Source organism: Notolabrus celidotus, chromosome 2 (assembly GCF_009762535.1).
Source record: "Notolabrus celidotus isolate fNotCel1 chromosome 2, fNotCel1.pri, whole genome shotgun sequence".
Classification (NCBI taxonomy): Eukaryota; Metazoa; Chordata; class Actinopteri; order Labriformes; family Labridae; genus Notolabrus; species Notolabrus celidotus.
The window spans coordinates 35,412,214-35,438,843 of record NC_048273.1 but is presented as its reverse complement, the minus strand read 5'-3'; the positions used below and the strand labels follow the sequence as shown (position 1 = coordinate 35,438,843).

The 26,630-nt window shown below is 39.6% G+C and overlaps 1 long non-coding RNA gene across 1 annotated transcript; it reads left to right on the top strand.

The window, feature by feature from the left end:
- Nucleotides 1-10,330: 10,330 nt before the first annotated feature.
- LOC117806024 lies at nt 10,331-15,538 on the top strand. The gene is made up of 3 exons (XR_004629583.1): nt 10,331-10,663; nt 14,818-14,903; nt 15,208-15,538. It is a non-coding gene; the product is annotated as an uncharacterized LOC117806024 (long non-coding RNA).
- Nucleotides 15,539-26,630: the final 11,092 nt, after the last annotated feature.

Here is a 26,630-nt window from a genome sequence, read left to right as displayed (position 1 = left end):
GTGTAAACACAGGATGCATGTGTTGTGGCATGCGTACTTTATGAAGGTTTAGGAAAGGCCACAGCATAAGAGTATTTTCTGCAAAGAAGTAATGCACCTGTCAGGATGATTTTGCATGCATGAAAGCATGGTTACAGCACTCTACAAGAATATATGAAATATACTGGCTATTGCAATTTATTTGATTTAAATCAGACTGCCTTTTGGATAAATTAGACCTGAGTGAGACTGAGTGAAAGGTAGTTAATTGAAAATATTTTGTTGAGGCCGTAGATGAAAAGCTAATGAAATGCTTACCTTTCATTAACTGTTGATTCACTATTATATACTGAAGAGGTCAGAGAGAAATGCCTGCGCAAGTACCAACAATATATGGAGTGCAGTAAATAAAGCTTGAAAACCCTTGATGAAAAAAAAATACTAATGTCTGTTGAAGTAAGCAATAAGGCATTGAAAATGATGCATTTAAGAGAAAAAACATTACCATTTGAAATGGACTCAGCTGTTGTCTGTTAATTAGATGTCCTTGAGAGATAGGGCTTGCCTTCAAAAGCAACAATAGATCTTTTCATCATGTTTCTATGGCTCTGCTATTTAGGCCTTCCCCTCCAGACTGTTCAAGGCAACCACTGGCCCATCTTTGGACCTTACATTTTTTTGTCTTCATCCTTTTATATCATTTTGACTCACTGCTATCCTTATCTAGATATTTCAATTATATGGCTGCTTTCCCATAATGCAGTTTATTGAATCAGTATTATTGGTCCTCTGTGAATAAGTAATGGATTTTTAAGATGACAAAAGCCACCCCTTTGGGTCCATACAGGACTTGGTCCACTTATGACGGGAGTGTAGCCTAATCACAGACCCTCTCTGTGGTTATAAGGTCTAACGGCTCCTTTGTAGCCGGATAGTAAAGGTGGTTGCCGATTGGCCACATGGCGCCTGCAACAACACAGGTTTGATCTGAGCTGGAGACCTTGGTTGCAATTTGATAACACTGAATCGCTTTCCTTTTTTATCCTGTCAGCGTTTTTTCTCTGCTCTAAATTTGGAGGGTAACAGAAGCTCAACTCCAATTACAACAATGTCAGTTTATTTACTCCCTTGTTAGGCCAGGAAACGGTGGTGTAGTATTGAGCATGCCCCAGAGTTTGATTGGTAAGACTCTTCAGTTTAAGATAACAAGTGGCCAGATGAGTTGTGTGAGCCTCAGCGAGTGGTGGTTTTTAGTGGCTGGTAGCTGGCAGGGTGGGGATAACAGATGGTTCTAGAAACAGCTACACATCTGCATAGAACTGCACATTGCTGAACACAGTGGACGTCTTCACCCAGGTACACAGTTTAAACCTTTTCCCTATGGGGGCCCTCTGAAAACAGACTTGGTCTGATAAGCCAGTTTGACTTACATTCAGAGTATTACATTAATTTAGCTTTGAATGACACGACAGCATTGAAGGTGACGCTCTCCCAGACTTTAGTTTTCAGACACGATGGTGTTGCATCAGTTGCCGCCTTCGGTCACTTCCTGGTTGCTATTTAGCACGCAGAACTCTTGGAAGAGATAGTAAGGATTTGAGATAACTCACCCCTCAGCAAATAAGCCTCTGAAACAGTATTAGGTCCGCCCACATCACAAAAAACATGCACAATGATGCAACTGACTAGTTATCGATAATTACATTTGTCTGCTACTAATTTTATCAACGATTTTGCTCGATGAATTGTTTCTAATCCAACTGCTTATACTGAAGATAAAGTATTGAGAATATAGCCTAAAATTAAAATAGTTCAAAAGAAGCACCTTATATCTGCACTTACACTTGACCTCTAGAACTTAATTATCTGAGATTCAAAGGTAAACACAATTAAGACTTTGAAAAAGTACAAAAAGCTCTACTTTTATTGCAAGGGACAACACTTAACTTTGAATTTGTCATGTGTCCTTGCTCTTTAGTTTAGTGTTTGTTGCTGTGACCTCAGAAAAAAAGAAGGAAAATAGCTTAGGAGGACATAAACCAAGGTACACTGATCAAGAGGTGACCTATACTTTGATCTAAACAAATGTAATAGGTTGAAATTGCCATGTGAGATTTCAGTGCAGTCCCATCAGCAGGACGTATGATCTGTGATAAACGTTGTTGCCTCTTTAAAGTATTCATGAATCCTGTATTCTTTCACTACCTCTCTTTTCAGGTAAATGTTTGGTTTATGTGCTTCAAGAATCAACTTTTCTAATGCAGAGTGAGAGGGCAGACTTGACGCAGCAGTCTGGTGTGCATAAGAGGTTTCCCTTCCCTAAATCAGCGGTGCACAGAGCAGGTTAACAGTCCTGCGCCCAGGGAGATGAAAAAGCATAAATTAAAGCGCTCCCTCAAGGAGAAGAGGGGGTGCTGGGTTACCGAGGCATTATCAGCGCCGGGTGAGCAGCACACAGAGCTCAGTTTCATCCTCATGTTCTTTGTTAACACAAAGGGGGTCACCTCCATATGAAAGGAAATATAATAACACACAGACCCTCGCACAATGGCAGACTGCTGACAAATTCTCACCTAATTCTGCCCTCATATTCAACCGCGCTAAACTCTTTCAGGGAGACGCATCAAGGCTGTGGTGATAGGATGCAAAAAAGAAGAGAAAAGGGCTGCGTGGAATACAATATGTTTGCTGATGAAAAATACAGCAGGAAAAAATAAAACAAGCACGCACAAGCTCACTTGAGAAATGTTTTAATTATATACAAAAGAATGCAGCTAATAAAGGAGGGAATTAAGGCAAATGCTCTGAGCAATAGCAGGAATTTGGCCAAAAGGAAATGAGTTGCCTCACAACCTCTCTATCCCTCTCTCTCATGCTCCCTCCCTCTCTCTCTCTGTCTCCCCTCTCTCTTTCTCCCTCGCTCTCCCCGCCATTAAAAAGCCTGCAACTTCAAGCAGTTTTTTAATCAGCTAAAAAACATATGTGGCTTTGCAGCTAAGACAGCTTGCCCAGGCGCTGATAAATGCCTATCACTAATTTGCATACGGTAGAAGCTACCCTTTAATCAGAACCTCTAATCCCTGACGGTATTAATGATTTTTTTTCTCCTCGTATAGTATCATGTTTGCTAATTCCAAAGTGATCAGCTTCTTGTATGCGTCTCTTTTTTTGTGCTGGCATAATGGCCGAGTTGAGAACTTCTGTTATCCTACTTTGGCACATAATTAGGACTACAAAGGGGGACAAATCGCGCTGAATGGGACTCACAAAGAGGAGCTCCTTTTTTCAACCTCCTCCTTTTCTGCTGAGCTCTCGTTAACAGTTGTGTCACTTCACATATAGCTGCAGAAAATGGGGGGAATTTGATGCCAAATCTTCAGTACAACGACAGCGCTTAAGAGTTCTGCCCAGGCGCGGAGAAAAATATCAAAATTTACCATGTAATTAAAATGTCTATCACCCCTCGGCTGGTTTAGAGGTTGCATATTCTCCTTAAAGTGGCACTCTAGGCTATGAAACACTCCTCTTAATTTCCTCGCTAAGCACCTTGCAGAGTGCTTGTTTTTGACCTTATTTTCTGCATTCAAAGAAATTAAATAAGGATTAAAGAAAAAAGACTAAGTTTCAGAAGCGTTGAACAAACTAGTGTAATGAGGATCATAGCATAAAGGTAAATAAAACATTCCTGATATTTTCTGAAGAAATGAATAGCTCAAAAGCTGTACAGTGTTTAGTTTTGGGTCATAATGCTGCATGTGTAAGAGCTGGATTAAAAATGAAAGGGGGAAAGAAACAGAATGTCAACTAGGTACACACGACAGCTGATTTATACAATTCATTTGGGCCATTACTTTTCATTAAAGATCAAATGAAATGGGTACTTACTTACTAAGAGGCCTTTGGGGAGCTGAATTGCAGAGAAGAAAGAAGATTAAACTTTACATTCAGCCCCAAATTTAATTCAGAAGTAATCAATCGCATAATGGGCCAGCAACTGTAGCCGGGGTGATTGAAATGAAATTACCATATTTTTAATCTTAATTTTCCACACTGTTTATCTGACACTGTCAATATAAAATACAAACAGATAATGAAATAGCATTATATTGACACTACAATCATCTCTCGAGCAGCCCTCTGTGATTAAACCGCTGGAATGTTTGATTACATTTTGTTGGCTGACATTACAAATGACACGGATGCTTCGCCGAGACTTGCTGCCGGCTGGAAAATGAGCCTATCCATCAAGGACTCCTGGCAGCTTCTCCCTTCCAGTCGATGGCTACTGCCAACGGTCTGGGCACCCTTCTGTCAAGCCGTTTAGCACCCTAGAAGCAGGGGGGGTAGGAGGGTTGAAAAAGATGGGGGGGACAAGGGGCTGAGACGAGTGATTCACGGCTCCCTTGCTCCGCTAATGATACAAAAGCAAAGGAGTCACAGAGTGCGCGGGAGAAAAATGTCCCAGGCAACATATCGCCCATGCAGGTGTCTCTTGGCGTACCATAAAGGGACCATAAAGCCCTCACAATGCAAGGCCCCCAGTCTGCAAATCAACAGCTCAGCTGCTGCCCTGGATTAGGACTCTGCTGCAGCCATCAAACCCCGTCCAACGCTACACCCAACACCATGACCACCCTAATTACTTTTTAAGGGGCTCATCAATTTGCTCTTTGGAAATTTGATGCAACAGGAACAATGTGAATATTTTATAAAATTCACACACAGGCTGATCAAGTTTTCAGGCCTGATGAGTTTATTTAACAACTTTTACTGGCAAGTGTTGAGCGACCAAATGGTCCTGCCGTAAATAATTCTTGTAAATGATATTTTGATTTAAAGTATTCTTTTTCATCTTTATGTTTATGTTACGGTGATGTTATGAAATCATGGGCCATGTCTCCAATCCATACATAGTTAAAAGGATTTATTAGGTCGTGGCATCGGGGTCTCGCCATTAAAAGTCATAAAAACTGTTTTAAATTTTGAGCTGACCGTAAAATGTCAAAAAAAGCCCCGGACACTGACCCAAAGCCCCGGACAGTGTCCAGTGTGGACAAATAACCACATTATCTTCTCAACAATTCCCCACCCTGGATTAAATCAACAGAATTTGAATGCAGTCATGCGTGTCTCACATGGTGCTAAATATTCAATCCATGCATGGACATTCTCAGTCACCTCCAAAATACTGAACTACCTTCAGATTATTGAAATGCACAGAAGATAGATTCACTTCACTGCACTTCATTTTGTTTATTAATTAATGGACAATGCACATTAATCAACATTAATAGAATGCACACGTGTCTGATTCTCATCTTCATCTGGAGTCCCTGGGCAGCTTGATGTTGTATATTTAAGGAAGAGGTTGAAAAAGCAGACGGATACATCCAGAAATGTGTCATCTGTTAGCTTGGAAGATTAATTTTACATTTCATCAGGGTCATTTATTACAACCAAGAAATAAACCAGAGAACTAAATGTTTAATTATTCATTCATTGCATCAGTTTATTACTTAAATGCATCTATCAATCACCTGTAAAGTTTGCAGATTCAGATGCAGCTCATAGTTATTGGATATGTTTCATGCTGCGTCATCAAGTCATGGACCCCATCCAAGACCATCCAACAGTTGACTCATGAAACCCTTAATCTAATCTTTAAAACAGCACTGTGTTCAGATGACAACGATTAGCAGCCTTTACACTATGCACACACACTGAGGAAGCAGAATGAGGACAAAATACAGATACAGTAATATATCGTTGTCCTTACTAGCGCGATATGAATATTGATCTTGACTTACCGCAACAGTACTTCATGATTCCTCATGGTGGCGCTAATGATATTAATGAGGAATCATGAACAGAAGTTAATTGGCTGAAGAAGAAGTTGACAGCAGGATAATAGAGGAAGAAGACAGAGGGATAATGTCGACAGTGGTGACAGAAGTTAAGAGATGCACCAACCACTATTAAAAACAAAAAAAGAAAGGGAGACAGCTTTCCACGCTCTTTCTGCTGAGATGAGGGATAAGGTGAAGGAAACACTCAAGTCTGCAGAGAGAGTTGAAATTCACCTGCGATAGGTGGACACAGAGTCCTTGATGAGAATTACTGCACATTGAGTAATGCATACCTGCAACAAAGTAGTGTGATGCATGATGCTCATCACTGCTTCTGTGGCAGAAGTTTTACTGAAGGCTGTGAAAGTTATTGTCACATGGCAGTGTGGTTACCACCTTGGATTTGTGAAAAAAAGGTACACTCGATCTATTATTTGGGGCGGAGGGCTCGGCCACTATTACCAGTTCAGACTGAACAAATGAACATCAAATTTGGACATAGGACACTGGTAAGCTCTGCTGCTGCAACAATGTCTTCTTCTGGTGATCCTTTTTTGGTCATAAAAGTTGCAATGGTTGCTGTTTTTGTTTGTTTGAATCCACAGCTTGATGCTTTTTTGTTTTTGTGTGGATTTCTGATGTGTTTTTCCTTCATATTTACGGAGATTTTCGCCGGACACAAAACGCATATGGCGTAAACATTGTCTCCCTGGGTCGGCCGTACCCATTCAAACTCTGACAGTGTCGCCCAGTCAGGGTTGTAATTAGTAGGGGTGAGCCCGACTAAGGATTTGCTTAGTCGGATCTGATTCATCAGATTTTGCCCATAGTCGACGAATAGTGGAATGTTTGTTGTTTTTCCTTTTTGACCCAAAGTCTGCATGATGGTGACCGCATGACAATATTACGCATAACCCTTTACAATTAAGAGACTCATAGCTTAAAGTAAAAGGGACAACAGAATATTAGAAGTATAAAACTTAGATTTTTTAAATCTATATTGCAAAAACAACAAGGTGATGGAGAGAAAACTCAAATAAGTCCACCCTCCTTTAAACATGGAATAACGCGCCGTTATAGAACAAGGAACCAGGAGATATTTTAATAGTGTTCACACAGCGGAGAGCAGTGCTGCAGAGGGTAGTTTGTCCAACTTAAGGCTAAACATTTGTATAATGTTCAAATTCAAACCTGAACCAGCTAAAGGGTTTTTAAATCTCTTAACAGAACCTTTTAAAACAGTCATTCACCACGTCTTTGTCCGCTCGAGTCTTTTCACATTGTACGTGAGGAAAACCATCGTATGTACGGGCAGAAGTGCGCTCCTTGCTTTGTTGACTGTAAATCCTGTCTTTGAGAATATCCTCTCTGATGGTGTGGAGGTGGATGGGATGCTGTGGATTGTTTTTGAGGCTTCAGACAGCTTTGGGTATCCCTGCTCGTTCTTTTGGCCCCGTACAGTTTTTGTGTGGTCCAGTAATCCTTGATCTCACAGCCCTCTTCATGAAGCTGCTCCTCATCTTCATCACTATTTTTAGGATCAACTGAAGTTTTATTTCCTGACATTTTGAGCTACCATGAACGTAGAAAGATTTAAAGGCCAGCTGAGGTACGTCTGCTCCACAGGTCCCGCTAAATGGGAGAGTCCACCTTTAATTACCAGGGGAGATTTAATTACCACTTTAAGGAGATTTAACACTTCAAGAGCTGTTCTCAGAATTACATTAAATAAGTTATATTTATATAAAAACAGGATATATGAGACACTATTTTTACAGGATACAGGAAAAAATGTAACATTAGACATTGAGCACCCCCATGGTTTGAATGGAATGATCCACATTTCATATGCAAATATTTGACTATGAGATTGGCAGTCGACTAAGGCTCGTTAGAACGAATTGTCGAATATTCGACTATTTGGGGTCACCCCTAGTAATTAGTATATGTTTTTTTTCGTGCTGGTGGCTTGCATGTATTTGCTCCATCTCCTTCCTTGTCAGTCGTCTCTCCTCCCATTTCAAATGGAGACGCCAAAAGTTGGTGAAAAGAAGACCTCAGCACGGAGTACGTCGGTCAATTCAGCTTGCTGTCTCTCTTCGGTCAAGTTTCCCTCCCTGCTGGAGCTGCTTTGAGCGCTAGGGCGCGCGTGTGACATATGCATAGACGGAAAGAAAACAGAGACAATTTTAAATAGCCGCAGACACACAGGGGATCTTTCTAGACTACAGAACGAAGGAAATCAAATGAGGTTTTTGGGGTTTGGTTTTGGTTTTGGGGTTTTTTTCCACCAAAAACAGGACAAATTGTGTCCTGGGAGAGATTTTTACTTTCCCGGGACAGCTGGTTTAAAAAGAGAACAATTCTGGGGAAAACGGGACGGGTGGCAACTCTAGGCAGTGAATACGACTGTAGCTGTTACAGGTATAGTCCTACAGTTTAACATAAACTGAAGCCTAAGCAGAAAGTGTGAACAGGTTAACATACACATATTGGTTTTGCCTGTCAAGCATTCACTTTTTGAACAAGTAATGTGTATTATTTCCCTCCAATGGTTTTATAGTTTTGTAAATTTACACACCAAAAACATGAACATTGTTTCATCTGAGTGAAACCAAACCAATGTGAAGTGATGTATACATGAACCCTGAACTTTGACCTTAAGGAGCATGTTGTATTCTTCAGGTAATCAGACAATGTGATGCCTCATTATGTGTCACATGGCGATTCCCAGCCCCACACTGTAATATCCAACCACCTGTTGAGGTGAGCATAATTCACAGACTCAGTGGTAGTGATCGTAACCCTATTAGAGATACTTTAAGTCTTTATATTTGTATTCTATGATCAGTTTACTCCTCTCAGATAAATCAGAAATGCTGAAATGACACTGATGCCACTGGTTCCTCAATAACAAGCTAATCCTATATCAATATGACAAAGATATTCTGTCGGTGCGCAGGAGTTAGGTGAAGTAGCTGCTCAATGGTGCGGTGTGTCACCACGGCCGAACTCTACTTCTTTTCTGAAGAGAAGTCCTTGAGCTTTAAACGAGATTCATACCTAAATATGAGAGTCTGTTAAAACTACCCCTGCCGCTGCCACTTCACCTGCTGCCACACATAGGGACATTTTAGGCCATCACTACTTTAAACAAGGAGCTTCAGAAATATTTCAACACTTGAGTAACATGATGTCAATATTTTATGATAGTGTAGAGATTCTCAAAACTGCTGCTCTGAGTTGTGATGAATGGTTTAGTGCAAAGGTTTGATTTTATTTTATTAACTATATGGGCACTTATTGCACAACTACTTCCTGTGTTACAGGGACTGTTGTGTATTGAAATGAAGATGTTAAGGCACTTCAGATGCTAACTCAGATATATTTATGGAGATAGAAAAATATTTGGTTCAGTAAAATTTTGCCAGAGGGACTTCCAGCTTTCTGTCTAGCCATCGGTACATGCTAAAATTGGAAAGATTCAAGGTGTATGATTCCATTACTTCATGCTCATTTACATTTATTATACATGGTTACCTTAGCTTTTAACCATAGACTGTATAAGTAATGGACGTATTATCCGTGACGTGACCCATCTGTTCTGATGCCAATCGGCGACGGCAGCCATATTGGTAATGCTGAACTCAACCAAGCTTAGTGTGAGGTAAAGAGGCAGGGTTTGAGCCTCCTAGCCAACAGCTATGTGTTCCCGCCCGTCAGTCAAGTCAGTCATGTCCTTATTTGGGCATAAACTCATAAATGTAATATATTCTGAACCGTCATGTTAGAAAAATTCACCCCCCGTACAGTGTGTGGTGATAGAGAAATGAGCTACTTAGATCCGAGCCGTTTTTTGAACCAGGCTGTAAACATGTTTATTTCTGCTGTAAAGATCGTCTTCTTTGAATAGGTGTGTATGTGGTTTCTGGTGTTTCTGCAGCCAGCCTCAATACATTTCAGTTTATAACACTTCCACATGGGCTTCATATTTTGTCACCGGAGGTTGCCGCTTGATTTAAACATGTTTTAGATGGAATTTTAATTCATTCATCAAATAGGAAAATACGTTGGGTTACTCTATCTGTTACATAACATGAGTGAAATTGAAGTAAGCTTGTTCATTTAGTGTCCAGTGAAGAATAAAGTCAACACTGAAAATGTTGCCTTACAGTTTGACAACAAGTGTTCTTTTTCACTTCTATGTAGTCCTATGAGAGTTTGACATACACTGATTTATCTACAGGATGCTATTCATGAATGTAAAATAGTTGCAAATGTGAATGCTTAGATTAGACCAGATTAAAAATAGAAACTAGCATGCTCTTGCTTTGCATAACCAGCAACTTTTTGAGCAAATAGGAAGCCTTCAAAATAACACAGGCTCATCTTAACATCCACAGCTGTAAAGGCAGATGTGTTGGTTGAGAGATCATGAATCAAAACTTTATCAGTTTCATTATTTAATCACCTTTTCAGTGCCATTGTGGATGTAATGAAGCTAAACTAAAGGAAAATAGCTCCAAAGTGGAGTCTGAGTAAGAAGACTTGTTTCATTTCTCACCACGGCGCTCTTTTGTTTCACAGATTCCCTGAACAATGAGGCACAGTGGCACAGTTTGGAAGCAAAGGATGGTAGTGTTTGTGGGATCAGTAGTATCAGCAGTCCTGAAGGTCACGCTGATAAGACCTCGGATTTCCACCTCAGAATTGCATTGTGCTCCGACCTTCGGACCCCCTGAAGTCGATCAAACCGGCAAAACGGCTGCTCCACCGCAGGACGGCTGAGTTCAGAGAGATGGGGTATAACTGAGGATCAGTGCTCAGCCCGGGACCTGGTGAGGAAAAACCACGACACACTGAAATCATTAAGGTCTGAAAAAAACTCTCTGAAAAGTGCGCTCACTTCTCATGTAACTTTGTTCAATAATCATTTTATGTGTCCAGAAATCAACACAGTGATGAAAGGTTACACTTAATCACATCTTATTCATCAGTTATAGCACTATGAACAACTGCTGTAGAGTTTATGACGTATTTAAATATAGGAGAAAGAAAGTAGGAACATCTGAAAATGTTCATTAATGTATTTTGGAACAATTATAACTCATCTGAGGTTTCTGTTACAACTTATTATAAGATTTATTTATTTATCTATTTCTGTATGAGAGGGCATTTTGATATGGGCCCTAATGGGTCCTCCTCAGATTGGAGAAAGCCTCAAGTGGACAATGGAGGAACTGAAGTTTTTGCACGTCTGCTAGGCTCCATTTCTCACCACCAGAGCTTGCCGCTTGGGGTTGACTCAATTTTAGAATCAGCCTCTTGTGGCTATTTGATGAACTGCAGTTTTTGGCACATCGTCACAGGCTTCAAATGTTCAGCCTGGAAGATTGTAGCCTCTAGAATTAATGATGAAAAAATGTAGAGGCTTTAATTTTACATTACAGAAATGTTTCCTACTTTCCAAAAATACATTGGCACACACTGAAGTTATTTGATTTAATGCCCGGCTGATCCAGAGAACAATTTCCCAGCCAACAGGAGTGTTTGAAGCACGTTACTGTACATTGTCCAGAGAAAGCCTCTGCCAGTGGCTCACATATCAGACCCTGATGCACCATAAAGTGAAAGATGCCAAGATTTACTTGGAGGAAAAGAGAGGGAATATTGACTTGGAGGAGTCTGAGCGTGACTGTTCTACCTGGAGGGAAAAGGACATTTAGATTGTGAGGCCGATTGTCGGCACAAAGAGCACTTCATATACTGTATCTTTAAAGATGCAATCTGAGGTGTCAAAGAAACAACAGAACTGCTGGACACAAAATACATCAATGCACCCTTTAACTGTCTGTCAAAAACACCATCATTGTTTTGGCATGTCTTAGATGAATAAATGAAACAAACAAACAAACAAACGGACAACACCTTTTTAAACAGAGGAAGCTCAACTAACATAGAGAATACACATAAAACCACTTTCCTGAAGCACACTGTACCGTGAAAACAGGGGTGATAAAAATGGATCCAATGTGTTTAGGTCAAAAACATGCATTTTAAAGGCTTGTTTTTATTTCCTGTAATGTTTTTGGTGAATATTTGTGGTTGCATGACAAATGTGTGACCTGCAAAACAGCCCAGTTACCTTGACAATAAGCTCACATGAAAACAATCAGTATCTCTCATCACATTCAGAGCCAGCCTAGAGAGTAGTACTGTACATCTTCCTACCTGTTAAAAGTTAGGGTGCAAGCTTAAACAGAACTGCCTGTCTGAAGGTTTAACATCTTAAGAGTCCAGCATCTTTCCAGTGTCAGAATCCTGCATGAGGCTGGAGTTAAACCTGCAGTAAACATCAGCTTTGTTATGAACTGGAGCTGCAATCTTAACCAATCTTTACAAAGTGTTTCAATTAAATCACCAAAGCTTTACCCTCTCTGCACAGCTGAATACCCCCAAAAAATAAAGTATGCCTTTTTTTGGTAATTATGATCCAGGTCTCTCACTTATCACCCTGCTGTGTTAAGTACTTGATTCTGATTGGTCCAAACCATAGACTGTGTAATAAATGGACGTAGTATCCGTGACGTCCCCCATCTGTTTCTGAAGCGCTGTTTTGAGGCCAATCGTCGGCGGGAGCCATATTGCTGCTGTCGAGCGATTTTGACGTAAAGAGGCGGGCTTTGAGCCTCCTAGCCAACAGCTACAGTGTTCCCGCCTGTCAATCAAGTCAGCTGTGCCTCTCATTGGAAGGCTCGTAATCTTAATATCTTCGAAATTGCCAGGCTAGAAAATAATCCCCCCCGTACAGTGTGTGCCGATCGAGAAATGAACTATCCAGACTACACTCGTATTTTGTACCAGGCTGTAAACATGTTTATTTCTGCTCTAAAGATCGGCTCTTTGAATTGGTGTGTATGTGACTGCGGATGAATGTACACTAGCCTTGAACGATATCACAGTGAAATTCAGTATCCCAGAAATATTGAAGCCTTAGAGAACAATGTCAGGCAGAATCAATCTCTATTTTTCAGCTTCACCAGCTTTGACACAGTTAAAATCTGACAAGCGAGGGTTTATTCAATGGTGACATCAATATAAAACCTAGATACACTCAAATAATAAAGATTTAGTGGACAGAGAATGTGTATGTGGTTTTCCGGTACTTCCGGAGCCAGCCTCCAGTGGATCCTTGATGAACTGCAGTTTTTAACACTTCTGCATTGGACTCATATTTTTAGACCAGAGGTTGCCGCTTTGTCCAGAAGCCATAACAATGGTTTTTTAATCTAAATAGTACAAACAATCATGGAAAGGAGTCCAGCATGTTTTACCTCTGCCTGTGTCTAAAATGTTAGTTTCCATTAGTATACTTAATCAGTCCTGTCCTGCAATCCAGGCAAGAGCAGTACAGCTGGTGAGTACATCTTAAAGTTGCAGCCACAAAGTCACTTAAACCTTAAATGGTGGTAAAAATAGCGAGAGTGTTAAAAGTTGTGACATTTGCCTCATTTCTATTATATGTTTTATTCAACCAATAAGCTCAACCAGTCCAGCATCTTGCGGCAGGTTTTCTAATAATATAACACGTCGTTCTTTACCATGAGACCTATTTATCTGTACAACTGCAAAATTAATCTTAGCAGTAAGAGTTTTGTGACAAAGTTGACAACTGCTTTAGAGCTGAACATTTTCCTTTAAGACCTACCTGTTTGACAAGTAGGAATTTTAAGCACTTGCACACTTGTCTCTGAAGATCAACTCTTATTTTAAAATGAATATTCCTATGATTTCTGCCTTTAATCAACTGTTTTGTGTAACAAATTGGTTAATACTTTATTGCAAAAGAAGCCTTGATCTCAGATACAAAAGTGGCAGCAAGTAACGACTATCAGAAAAAAACATGACACCTCAAAGAAAAGACTGGGATGTTACTCTGTGGGTGTACTCACAGTAATTCCTCAAGAACACAAAATGCTGCTTTTTTCCAATCCTCTTGTAAAGCTCATCCTCTGCAAGCTCCTCACACTCTAAGACCTTGTCTGGCCTTTGTAACCTATTGATGCCATGCTGCTTTTATCCTTTGCAACCTCTAAAAACACCATAAAATACAGTTATTTCCTAATAATTTGAAACTTGTTGACTCTCTGAAACCTCCTCCTCTGCATCCTCTCAATGATGTGAAACATTTTGTCCTCTTCGTCTCTTGAAACTGCTTCACTGTACACTATGAAATATGTTTAACCTTTGCAAAATTCCTCCTGTTCTAAGACCTCTTCCTTTCTCAGAAGTCTATTTGTCTCTTTGTATTCTTCAGCTCTACTTGCAGACTATATAAAGTGAAAATATAGCTGGTCAAATATGTAAAGTACCAATTATGTTACATATACAACATCCTGCTGTATCACTGAATGTGTTTTTGTTGTTTCATTGAGCTGACTGCGGATGAATGTACACTAGCCTTGAACAATATCACAGTGAAATTCAGTATCCCAGAAATATTGAAGCCTTAGAGAACAATGTCAGGCAGAATCAATCTCTATTTTTCAGCTTCACCAGCTTTGGCACAGTTAAAATCTGACAAGCGAGGGTTTACTCAATGGTGACATCAATATAAAACCTAGATACACTCAAATAATAAAGATTTAGTGGACAGAGAATGGTTTTTATTTCACTCTTTATTTTCATCAAGTGTTAACTGTTTGAAAGAAACGTCTTTCAGGAAATATCTTCATATGACATACCCTGAATACCGCCTTTGTGTTTAGTTTCATACAATTTGCCTCCACCCAAGGACCAAATATTTTCATCAGACCTCAGTGAATAGCCAGTCCCTATGTCTGACTTAACTATTCAGGCTGTACATCTGGGAGAAACTGAACAAATCCAAACAAAGACACAAGGTAACACAGGTCATCCTTTGGTAAAGTTCACATTTTCTTTGGTATTCTCATGCAATGTGCAGCTTTTCATGTCAAAATTGTCTTTTTAGCCATGCTAGTGCAACGGCTCTATAGCTGCGTGAGGCGGTTGGTCAGTCCACCATGTTGGTCCAGAATGGAACATTTCAACAAAAAGGTAAATGGCTGCATTACATAGCACTTTTCTTATTAAGAAGAACTTTCACAATTCACCATTCATACGCATTCTTACACACTGATAGCAGTGAGCAATCATGTGCAATGCTGGCCTCACCATTTTGGGAGTCATGGTCTCTCCCAGGTACAGAATAGGTTTACAAACCAGGGCTTGTCTTAAAATCTTTATGCACATTTTACCTACCTAGCTGACATAGATATGGGACCACTATAGATACATGTTTTAGTGTTGATGCCAATAAATATGTGGAGATAGGTTAACTATCTACAATGTTTATTTTCAGCTTTCAAATCAAACTCCGTCCAACTTTTACCAGACTGAGTCCAGCACTCTGAGAGCAGCTCTGACGCCCACATCGAGAGGTCGAAATCCAACAGGAGGAGAGAGTACAGGCGGAGCATCATGTTCACTTAAAACTACATCAATTCTTTCTGATTTCTGTTAAAGGTCATGTTTAATCTGCATCACCAGGCCGTGATTGTGACTTCAGATTAAATGAAAACTCACTCTAAGTGTAGATAATTGAAAAAAAGACAACATAGATGTATTAAAAGAGTGCACCAGGTTGTTTTTGGTGAATATTAAAAGGTTGTTGAAGTAGGCTGACTCTAAAATGTTTCTTCTGATTCAAATATTTTACAACAGCTGGAACAAACTTTTTTTCAATTGTTATTTTTCTTTGCACAGTGAGCTGACTTTGTCCTGACGTCTGAAGGCTGAAAGTAATGGTTTCATTTTCCCACTGAGCCTTTGTGCTACCTCTCCATGATGGTGGGACAGATGAGTTTTATTTGCAGTCTTAGATTGCACAGCAGACAAACTCTATTGTCCCATCATCACTTTTGCTTTCATTTACATCGAAGCACTGATAAGCACAGAGCCACAAACATGCTGTGGACTGTTTCATTTGTGGCTCGACATGGACAAAAAGTCAAGCGTGAGCTCCAGTCATTCTGTCAGAATTTCAATGATGGTTAAAAAACCCATTTGACATTTCCCTTGACGAGTTAGCTGAGGGACAGTGGTCACTTAGGAATTCCGCCACCTGTTGGAGGACAATGAGCCTTTCACATAAAGTGAGACAGACATCCCCTTACTCCCCCCTCGTTTTGTCAAGGCGTAACCTTTTTCCCCCTTCAAAATGCAGCAACTCTTTCCAATTGAGTTGTTGTTGCTGCCATTGCTATTGGCTTTCAATAAGGCACGGGGTTATCAAAGAGTGAAGGAGAAATTGCCTTGGCTCTGCCGTAGCCCTGATTGCACTATCAGAGCCGTCAGGGAGGCTCTTTATAAAGGGAGGGCACGAGGGAGAGCGAGGTGGCGGCTGGCGTTGCCCCCCTGATAAATCAGTGTGTGCTGGCAGCCACTGCTTAGTGCAGCCAGGCAGCACCGGAGCGCCGCAGTTCAGGGTCGGTACTTGGCAGGCCCCCCTCTCAAACAGGGCTGTCTGCACCCGACCGCAGACCTCGCCGCTCCCCCAGCTGATTCTCCAGCGCTGCCCTTGTCAAGGTTTGTTTGTTTATCCCTGATCCCCCCTCTGCCCTCACCACACCATATTGTTTCCCACCATGCCAAATTATTCTCCCCCCTTTTCCAACTTATCCTGCATATTTCCCCAACTTCATTTATTAAATTAGAAAACTGTGCTCGTATTTGAATTAGAAGACTGACTCCATTTTTGTAGACAATCCATTGTTTTCTTTAGTTTTAGCTCCATGCAACTGTTTGGTGACTGACAGAACAATCTGCAGAAAAAAAGTCTTCTCTTTTTACTTTGTACCATTTCAGAGTTTTACGCAATTCTCCAAGTCAAAGTAGAGTCCTGCAAAATATCATACCTGTGTAAGTCCTTTTTTAAAAGACAAATGGATGCTCTGACACAAAAAGATGTTTCAAAATGTGTCTACTGCAGACATATTTATGGCCAGAAAGATTAAATATGTGTCTTAAGTACATATTCAGATGGTACTATCACCTTAAATCCGAGAACATCGCACCATCTGGGGAGGAAATTGTGCCAGCGTTAACATTTCTCATAAATTTGCAGTCTTCATCTCCAATTGGATGCTGGAGTTTATTACCCCCAATAAAAATCTTGATTTGTTGTGCTCTCAAGTGTTTGCTTGATAAGGTTGGAGCGCAGTCATCACTTCCAGCAAACTGACAAACCTACACCTCCCTCCCACTTGTCTTCTGTATCCATTTCCACACCGTTTTCTCAAGAAGCTGTGATTCTGATCGTCTGAAATCAAATGAAATTAAGGGATCACAGCACATGGGGATGGAAATGGGGGAAAATTATTTAATTAATGTGGCCTCCTCCACTCCAGGTGCAGTGGGTTAATGCAGATGCTCTTTGCTGCAGCTTTGAGATTGCCATAAGTGTTCAATTACACATACTTAAGAAGACTTGGGCGAGGCCACACATCGCCCCCGACCAGTTCAAGTCCTGATTAATTTCAGATTTATTCTGTCATTTACTTTACACTTATAATTTCTCCTGTTGCTATAGGAATCATTTTGGAGTTGAACAGGACCTCCTCAACTTTTCTAATTAGATGGACATGAATAAAGTGGTACATGTCATTAACAGTGTATTGATGTACATGAAGCCCTGGGACTGCCATGGTGCCTGGTGACTAATTCATCTGCAGTATTTTTACTCTGAGGCCTTGGTGTTTAACTTGAGTCAAATTAAAGCATGCAAAAATATGCATTGGATCATCTAAGTTGATCATTAATGCCATTTTAATGTAGCTGAGATTTCATTTTATGTGGTCCTTTCAGAAGGACTGACTGAGCGAGATATGCTTGAGAGAGAAGATTAAACACGTGAGTGTGCTTTGGGTTTCGTGTACATTATGGATGATATTTGCTCCGGTGAATTGCTCAGTCAAAATGTATTCAAAGTTTCAGAACTATTGCTAAAAGGAAACATATAAGACTGAAAAAGAATGATACTGGGGTTACATCTTTAATGTTTGTGGTGGTCAACTGTTAAGTGTTTGAGAGTTAACACAAGATGTTTTTCTTCTTTTGCTTAAGATAAGATACTCCTTTATTCGTCCCACAACGGGGAAATTCATGGAGCTACAGCAGCAAACAAGAAGGTGTACAGTACAAGAATTTCAACAAGATATATATATAGAAAAAATGTGATAACTTTTGCATTTTAAAGGAATATCAAGCCACTGTGAGGAGTTGGTAATGAAACTAACCTAAATAAATATTAATGCTTCTTTTTGTTCTACAAAACCAAACAAGACCATCAGCACTAAGACTGAGTGTTAAAGCAGTTTTCAATGCTTGGACAACCAAGATTTGTAACTATGTCTTACATCCTTATATTAGCACTATTTTGCATATAAATAGGGAGGCTAAACATGGGACCACAGAGTCTGAAGTAAATAATGTCAAATTAGTTTACCGATTGTTGCTAACACTAGCAGAGCTAGCACCACCAGCCTTCAGTCCTCCTCACAGGTTTACATCCACATGTCTGTGCTGGTTACACACTACTTCAGTTGAGTAGTTACATACCAGTTTAACCAGACAAAGCCTATGTACAACTTTATCTAATTACTGCCAAACTGGGGTACATTAGCAGATTCCACCTGTCTTCTGTGCTTGTTTAAATCTGGGTAGTAGAGCATTATAGCATCAACTAGAGCGACATTCCCAGCTAGTGGCTGGTGGCTGCGTTACAACTTATACTACACAAAAAACGGCTCATTTAGGGCCTACAATAATGAAATCTCAATAATTAAAGAACGATGGTGATGCCACCTAGAAAGGATGACGATGTTTAACTCTTTAGTTGACAAAACGCACACATCCTCAAGGATGAATGAAGGCTTGTATCGTTAAGGAGCCTTGATAATAGTATTAATATAAAAAAAATAGCCATCCCTACTCCTAGAAATGACAAGACTTCTGAAACTTGATGCAACGAATTACCCAACAACAGAATAACTAATGCAGAAATTCAAGTAGTGCTGACATCACACATGTCTAGTGGGGGTCAAGGTTAAAGGAATATGACGGGGTAATAATCGTTGTCAATGACACATATCATTTGGCAAAGCAGGAGATATTATAACTCTATGTAGGGGTGCAGAAACTGCAGATAAATAAATGAAAGTTTTCCCTTTTGAAAATAACAACTCTGACAAATTGTCAAAACAAAAGACAGACGATATGAAAGGTAATCAGAGGGGATTTTGATTTCAGTTTGACCTGACACATCTACAGTATATGACGAAGTTTACACATACAAAAGGTTGCAACTTCTTTGCGTATACATCTACACATTAAAGTCAAAGCCTATGCCTTCACAAATCAGTCACATTCACCTACAGTTTCAGATAAAGACCAAATCATTTGTCAAAGCTACATCAACAAGTGAGCCTGATCATTGCTAACAGATCCTGTTTGCACACCAGAGGCCTCTTCTCCCTCTGGCTCTTAGACAGACCCCTCAGCCCGACGCCCTTCTGCTCCTCCTCCTCCTCCTCCTGCTCCTCCTCCTGAGCCATGAAGCCAGAGGACGCGTGGGGCCTTTTGTCTGAGCAGTGTGGGGGGCCGCAGATGTCGTTCCCCAGAGACACAGCGGAGGTTAATGATCTCACAGCCTCTGCTAAAATAAATAAATCATTTCCAGTCAGGAGTCTGCATAAATCTTCACTCAAACGGCGATTTGCTGGAGCAAGCACCACCAGTTGCTAATGACTGTTTTTTTTCCCCTTGATTGCCCGAGGGGATAGGCTGTGACACAGATGAGTTCTTTCCCTCACTCTCACTGTTCCCCGTCCCTCCCTCCATCTCCCCCCCACATACACACACTCACACACACACAAGCCCTTTTTGTGGCTATTCTAATTCACAGCAGCGTGTTTTGTCAGGGGACATTAGCCGGCTGACAGGCGTCTGGTTTGGATGGGGGGAGCATTTGTAGTGACAGTGGTAGTTGTTTCTTGTTTCAGCTGAACTGATATTGAGAGACGTGTGTGAGTGTGTCTGTGTGAGTGTGTCTGCGTGTGTGTGTCTGAGTGAGGGGACAGGGGGTTGCTGCTGTCATGCACAACGCGGCACTCTGCAACACAACACAACACAAAATCTCAGCCAATCTCATTCTTGTTGCCTGCATCAGCATGTGTTTCCTTCATTTCATAGTATGCAAAGCAGACAATCGGAATACAAACTGAATGATTTTAATAATGTGTTGTTGCGGTGTCATGCTTCCACAAATTTAAAATGGTATCACATTTAACAGTGCAACACCAATTATTTGAGCCGTGCACTGGAATTAACAGGCTTGATAAAAAAAAAACATTTTGCATCTGTACTTAAAACTAGATTTTCTTTAATGCCTTCAAACATCGGAATGATTTTGATTTAGTTGATATCATGATTTAATGCAGATGAGATTCTTTAAGCACAGAAATCAATCAAGAAAGTTGCAGAAAAATTGTCTAATTTATTATGTTGTTCTGGGAAAATTTTGGATCAAACAATACAAATTTAGGGTTTTTTAATTTCTAACATTATGGTTCAATGACATTATATCTTAATATTAGGATGACTTTTCAACTCTATATTATTGGACATGCCCCCCCCTTGCACTTAATGCACTTGAAGTAGGCCTCTCCATGTTTTTAGTCAAAATGCAAAAAACAGTTTAATATTAATGTGTAATTTTTTTTAAATCAGCCTCTAGTTTGTTCCTTGCAGCACACTATAGCTAAGCTGCTGCAGTGTCTTCCTGCTTCCTCCAGCCTTGATGGAAAACAACACTACCACTGCGCTTTTGAACGGCACATTTTACTTCAAACTTTTACTCAGTGGACAGGTCGAATAATTTTGTGCTTTGTGTCAGAATTAAAAATAACAATTAAAATATTTAATATATCTCAGTAATCAGTTTGAGCTATGACCCATGAGCTAAGCATACAGGTGCAGCTAATCAGACTGATGTCATCAGGCCACCACACCATAAGAGCCTGCAGAGCTATTATAGAGCGTGTGAATCACCACAGACCTGCAAATGATACTAAGTTAACTGCAGAGAGACAACATTGTGGAAGATATCATTGCATTCATTTGATTCCCAAATCAAGACACTGATCATTTCTTTGAGTTTTTAAAATGGACTTCAAAACTGTTTTAATATGTAAAATAGTGGAATTTTAAATATGTGATTAAAATGCAATCATGTGAAATTAAGTATTTAAATTTTGTGATCAATTGCGACCACAAAAATGTATCATATGATGGCCTAAAATATGGGGATTTATACATTTTTGCAATTTTTACCTGCAGTCCTGCTTGTACCCATCTTAATATTCCACAGTTTTACAAAGTTGATTGTATTACTTGGTCGATTTCATGCTTCATATGGACAAATGCATGAATTCAGTAATATAGATATTGTATCCTAAACACATGCTCTGTAACAACATCCAAGAAATGTGAAATAAAGCCATTTGATGACACAAATTCAAACACACCAACAGACAGGTTGTACTGCAGTCAGTATAATGACTCAGTAGCTGGTGTCACTAATTAGAGAACAGTCAGTGTCTAGCTTTTAGCTGTTAGCTGCTTAAGTAGTGTCATCAATAGACAAGGCTCAGTAATCAATGAACCCATTCAGAGTTAATTAAGAGAGTCACACTCAAGCAGTAAAATATCACAGGATGAATCATTTATCTTAATGTGACCAAATTAAAACACAGGGATGTAAAAACACATCTTTTCAAAAACAATGACCTGAGTATAAACTGAAATATTGATCAAACCGCCTGAGTTATGATTATTTTAAAAACTGCAGCGTTCACCTTTAGTCTTAAATATCACAGCAGAGATATACAGAAATGCTTTGCACTCATGGTACACCAACTCCACAAAGAAATGTGCGTATGGATCTTTATTTCAAGGTGAAACAGAAGTCACACACTCTCACAAATTAAAGATCAAATCTGAAATATATTGACTGGTGGGGTTTGAAAAAAAATCCACACCAAAGTCAATAAATAAAGTCATTACCAGAGCTTAGAACAGAGGCAGCCGATTTTCTCTTTTATCCTGCAACAACAAAAAGAAGAAGAAGAAGACAGAGGAGGAAGGAATAACAAAAAAAGAGAGAGAGGGAGAAAGGAAGAATTGCACAGAGGCTTTTCTTTTCTTTAAAATGCTGCATTAGGTCTTTTCCTGCAGTCAGTTTTCATAGTTCAAAGCTGGCAGTTCAATAAATAGCTGGAACTGGCACATCTCTGTTCTTGCAAAAAGAAATCAATGTTAATCCTATTACCGGCAGTTATCACCTAGCCCAGAAACGGTGGCAAGTAAGAAAAAAAAAAGGGAAAAAAAACTGAGATGTCAAAGCGGGGAAGGGGAGAGCGAGCGAGAGAAAGGGAGAGAGAGAGCGAGTCACCCTTCATTCACTTTCAAACACAGTTTTGATAATTTACTTCTGTAGAAGAAGAAGAAGAAGAAGGGTGGCGGGGGGGATGGGGGGAGGGGGGGTGAGCTTCAGTTACGAGGAAATGTGTGTGTGTTTATGTCCATGTATGTGTGTGTGTGTGTGTGTGTGTGTGCCTGTGGTGAGGGGGGTCCAGGGCTACTGATGTATTCGCACATAATGCTTGGATCAGACCCTGCTGCTGTAAGCAAGATGTTTGAGGCACAAAACATCATTTTTGAAAAATGTTCACAGCGCTTAGCAATCCTCTTCCTGGAGCGCCCTGACATCTGCCCTTTCTCCTTCTCCCCTTCTCCTCTTCCCTGCGTCCTCTTTTGCTTCTCAGTCAGTTTTTGGGAGGACTGGGGGGCTGATACGGAGGCATAGTGGGATAAAATTATCACCACACTTACTATATAGGTGCTCTAACATCCTGTAGTGTTACATTAATATAGATCCTATGTTTCATTGGTTTAGCCAGTTTTTTTTTTATATATAAAACAAATCCCTTTTTCCAGCTTCTGAGATGTAAGTATTTCCTGATTAAAATTTTTTTGAAGTGGTAGTAATGTATATTATCCAACAATATATTTATGTTTTGAACTCTTGAGTGGAAGTATCAAAAAATTTAACTTTCATAAAAAAAAAGTCCCAGACATGAGAAAGTAATGAGCGGATAAAGCACTCATAAAAGACATTTACAGGTGTTACAACAAATGATGTAAAAAATGTTAAACTCCAGTCAAAGGAAAGAAAACTTTAATACTATAATACACTACACACTGATAGAATGATCACATGAATCAGAATAAAATGTAGTTCATAAATTCTTTAAAGTCTGTAAAAATACACAAAAACCCAAAGTATCTAACTCTGTTCTGTTAAATCAATCTAAATGTCCTTGAGTTTGAATCTACAGGTTTTAAAATAGCATAGACATTTTTAAGTGTTCATGTAGGCATTGAACAATGAACATCTTGTTCTTCATATAAAAAGACAAACTCTATTACCTGTACTGCTTCAAAAATGTAGACGTAAAACTTGTTTTTGATAGATATAAAGGCAGATTTATGTTGTGCAGAGAGTTGCAAAAAGAGACATTTGAATCTTCTGAAAATTAAATCTGTTCATTTTTTTTACTGAATAATTTAGCATATTGCATGAAAAAAGCTCAAGATTTTGACTCTTTAAAAGAAAATAACTTGTTCCCACAATATAATTATCTTGTGGGAACAAGTTAAAGTCTTGTGCACACAAGATAAAATACTTTCTGGGGGCTCTGTAGTTTAAGACTTTGTGTATGTGGGAAATTTTCTTTAACAAATTCATAAAGATCTTTATGATTTAAAAGTTTTTTGGACATATAGACTTAATGATCTTCTCTCTGTCACATATCCATGTAACTTTTGATTACACTCCAATAAAAATACATTTGGAGAAGGTAAATCCTAAGCAGCTTTTTTCAGGATTCTCTTTTCTCCCAACTTTGAATTGATTAAAGCTTCTGTGAGGAGTTTTTATGTGGTTATAGAACATATCTACATATTGTAGGAGCGGGTTCCTTTTCATGGAGGCTGCCATGTTTCTACAGTATCACAGAACGGACAAACTAGTGTCATTCGTGTTTTAGTATTTAGTGAGTGGCAATGCGAAATACACAACAAGAATGGTTGTTGTTGTTATTCCCAAAATAATTTGTATTAATAGACATTTTTGATGGTAAGAACTTGGCACATGGAGGATCATACTTATCATGCATCACAGGAGCTTCTTGTCCTTGGAGGCCACCATCCCTGCACAAATGGTAGGGGTGAGCAGGGGAGCTTAACAGTCTAGAATTGGACCCGGGATATTGTTAAATATTGTGCTTTAAAGTGATACCTTGGACTGTTTATAGAATACATAGTAAGACTATTTTGTCAGAAAACATGACTTACACATGTATGGGACAAAATCCACAAAGAGATAAGAGATACCACTTTGTCCACAGGGGGCGCCAACATCAACACAGGCTGAAGGTTCCTCATGGGAGCTTTAATTAATGGAGAAAATGAAATGAACCTGCTCCATCATTCGCTTTAAATCAATAGCACAAAAGACTTTGGTTGCACTTCATAGTGTTGTGTAAATTTATACATTTTGGGCTCAGCAAACGCACAAAACCAACCAGCCTGCCATTAAAAACGACATTTCTCAAATGAACATCCCAAAACCCGAGATTAGGCCTAATCACTGTCACCAGGAAGCAGAATCAGGCCCTCTCACTGGCGGATTAAGTCTTCTGTTGTTGTTGTCCTTATTGTTATTGCTGAGAAATAATTACAGCTGAATCTCATCAAAGCCAATTCAACTCTTGGCAGGACTCTGTTCTGTTTTTTCTTTTTTTCATTCAGACAGGAACCTGAGTTTCCCTGCATGAAAGTAAAGATTAAAGTAGTTAAATACTGGCACTGAACTGAGGAGGAAACTGAGGCTGTATTGTCGACGGGCTGCAGGGGAAAAAAAAGTCTCAGATACTCTTGTTTCCAAAGAATGACAAAATGCATCCTGCTGACATCGGTTTTCACCTTGACTTGACTGACTTTGTATGAATTTATTTTCCTGTGCGGCGTGAAAGCAAGTGACCCCATTCCACAGCCTGGCCCATTCTATATTCTTATAATAAATTAGATGGAGATGCCGGGGCTTTAACATGTAAAATAGCGGTGACATGCTAAATAATGAGGCAGGCTAGAATTATGTAGTGCTGGCGTGCAGGCTCTGGGGTATTCCCAGGCTTCACAGTAGCCGGGGCCTCCTCCTCGGTGCTCAGAGGGGCCGAGAGTGAGAGGGAGGGGGGGGGGGGGGGGGGGGGGGGGGGGGGCTGAATATGAATATGGAATTAATGTACCAACGCCCAAAGGTAGATTACACTACAACCCTTTTGGCCACTGTTTAGGACCAACAACAAAAAGAGGGACGTTTTATTCATCATTGGAATTGGTGTTTTTATTACTCCCTGGTGGAATTGGAGATGTATTATGCTGTTCTTTCTCTTTGATGCAGGAGGTCATTTCAATACGAGCATTGAGTATTGAGGTGTAATGCCTCCATCATGATGCTTGTTGTTGGGCAGTCTATGGTGTGTTTTTAGGATGGATGCAAACCCAGGAGTGAATGATTGTCACAATAGGACAACCATGTGAATTCTTGAAACTCACTACATTAACTTTGTCAGCCCGTTAACAGTTGCATTTTTATCATCTTTAATGTTACTTTTGATTAAAGATCATACTATTTCATGGAGTACTGTGCATCTCGTAAGCTTGAGAGTGATCTCCCCTATATAAGCTAAATGTTTAATAGCTCTAAAGGTGTTTAATTTGTTGTGGGAGACAGATTTCATTACTTTCTGTTCATATTTAAGATCCATTATGATGTTTCTCTGTGTCACTCTTAATAAAAATCATCAATTTGTGACCCTCATGGTATCTGACCATGCATGGTGAGTTTTTAGGATTGTTGCACATCTATCATTGGAGTGAGTGATTAAAGAGATAAAGCTGCACAGAGTGCTGTTGTATGTGATATAATCTCAAGGGAAGAAGTTTTTATTTTGTCAACATCATCACTTTTGATTTAAAATAATACTTATTTTACAGAGTGTTGTACACTTTTAAAGTGCTCTATAGCTCTACCGCTGAAGTTTCATCCCTCTAGAGGTGTTTTATCAATCCTAGTGATTGGTATTTTCTCACTCCATGTTGAAATTTGAGTTGTATTATGCTCTACTTTCTTTTTGTCTCTTCAGCACAGAGCATTACGGTTTAATGTCTCAATCATGTTGATCATTTTTGGTGGTTGGGTTTGTGTTTAAGGGGGAACCTCATCCAGGAGTGCATGATAAGTGAGATAAAGCTGCAGAGCACTTTAATACAACAACTCACTGTAATGACTTTGTCACCTTGGAAACATTAGTGGTCTTACTTTAATGACTGTTACCTTATTTTCAAGATCACACTTATTTCATTAAGTGTTGTGCAAGTTTGTTTCTTGAGCAGAATCTAATCATCTTACAAAGCCTTTGTCACTTCAGACAAAGCATCTATCTCACTGTTATTGTTGTTACTTTTCAATGCAGAGTAAATTTGGTGCTAGATTGTTGTGCAACCTTGAAGCTCTATAGTAAACTCCTCTGTTTTATGGCTATTGTTGCTGCAGGAGACAGATTTACCAGGTTTAATACAGGCCATTTTTAGTTTGCAACA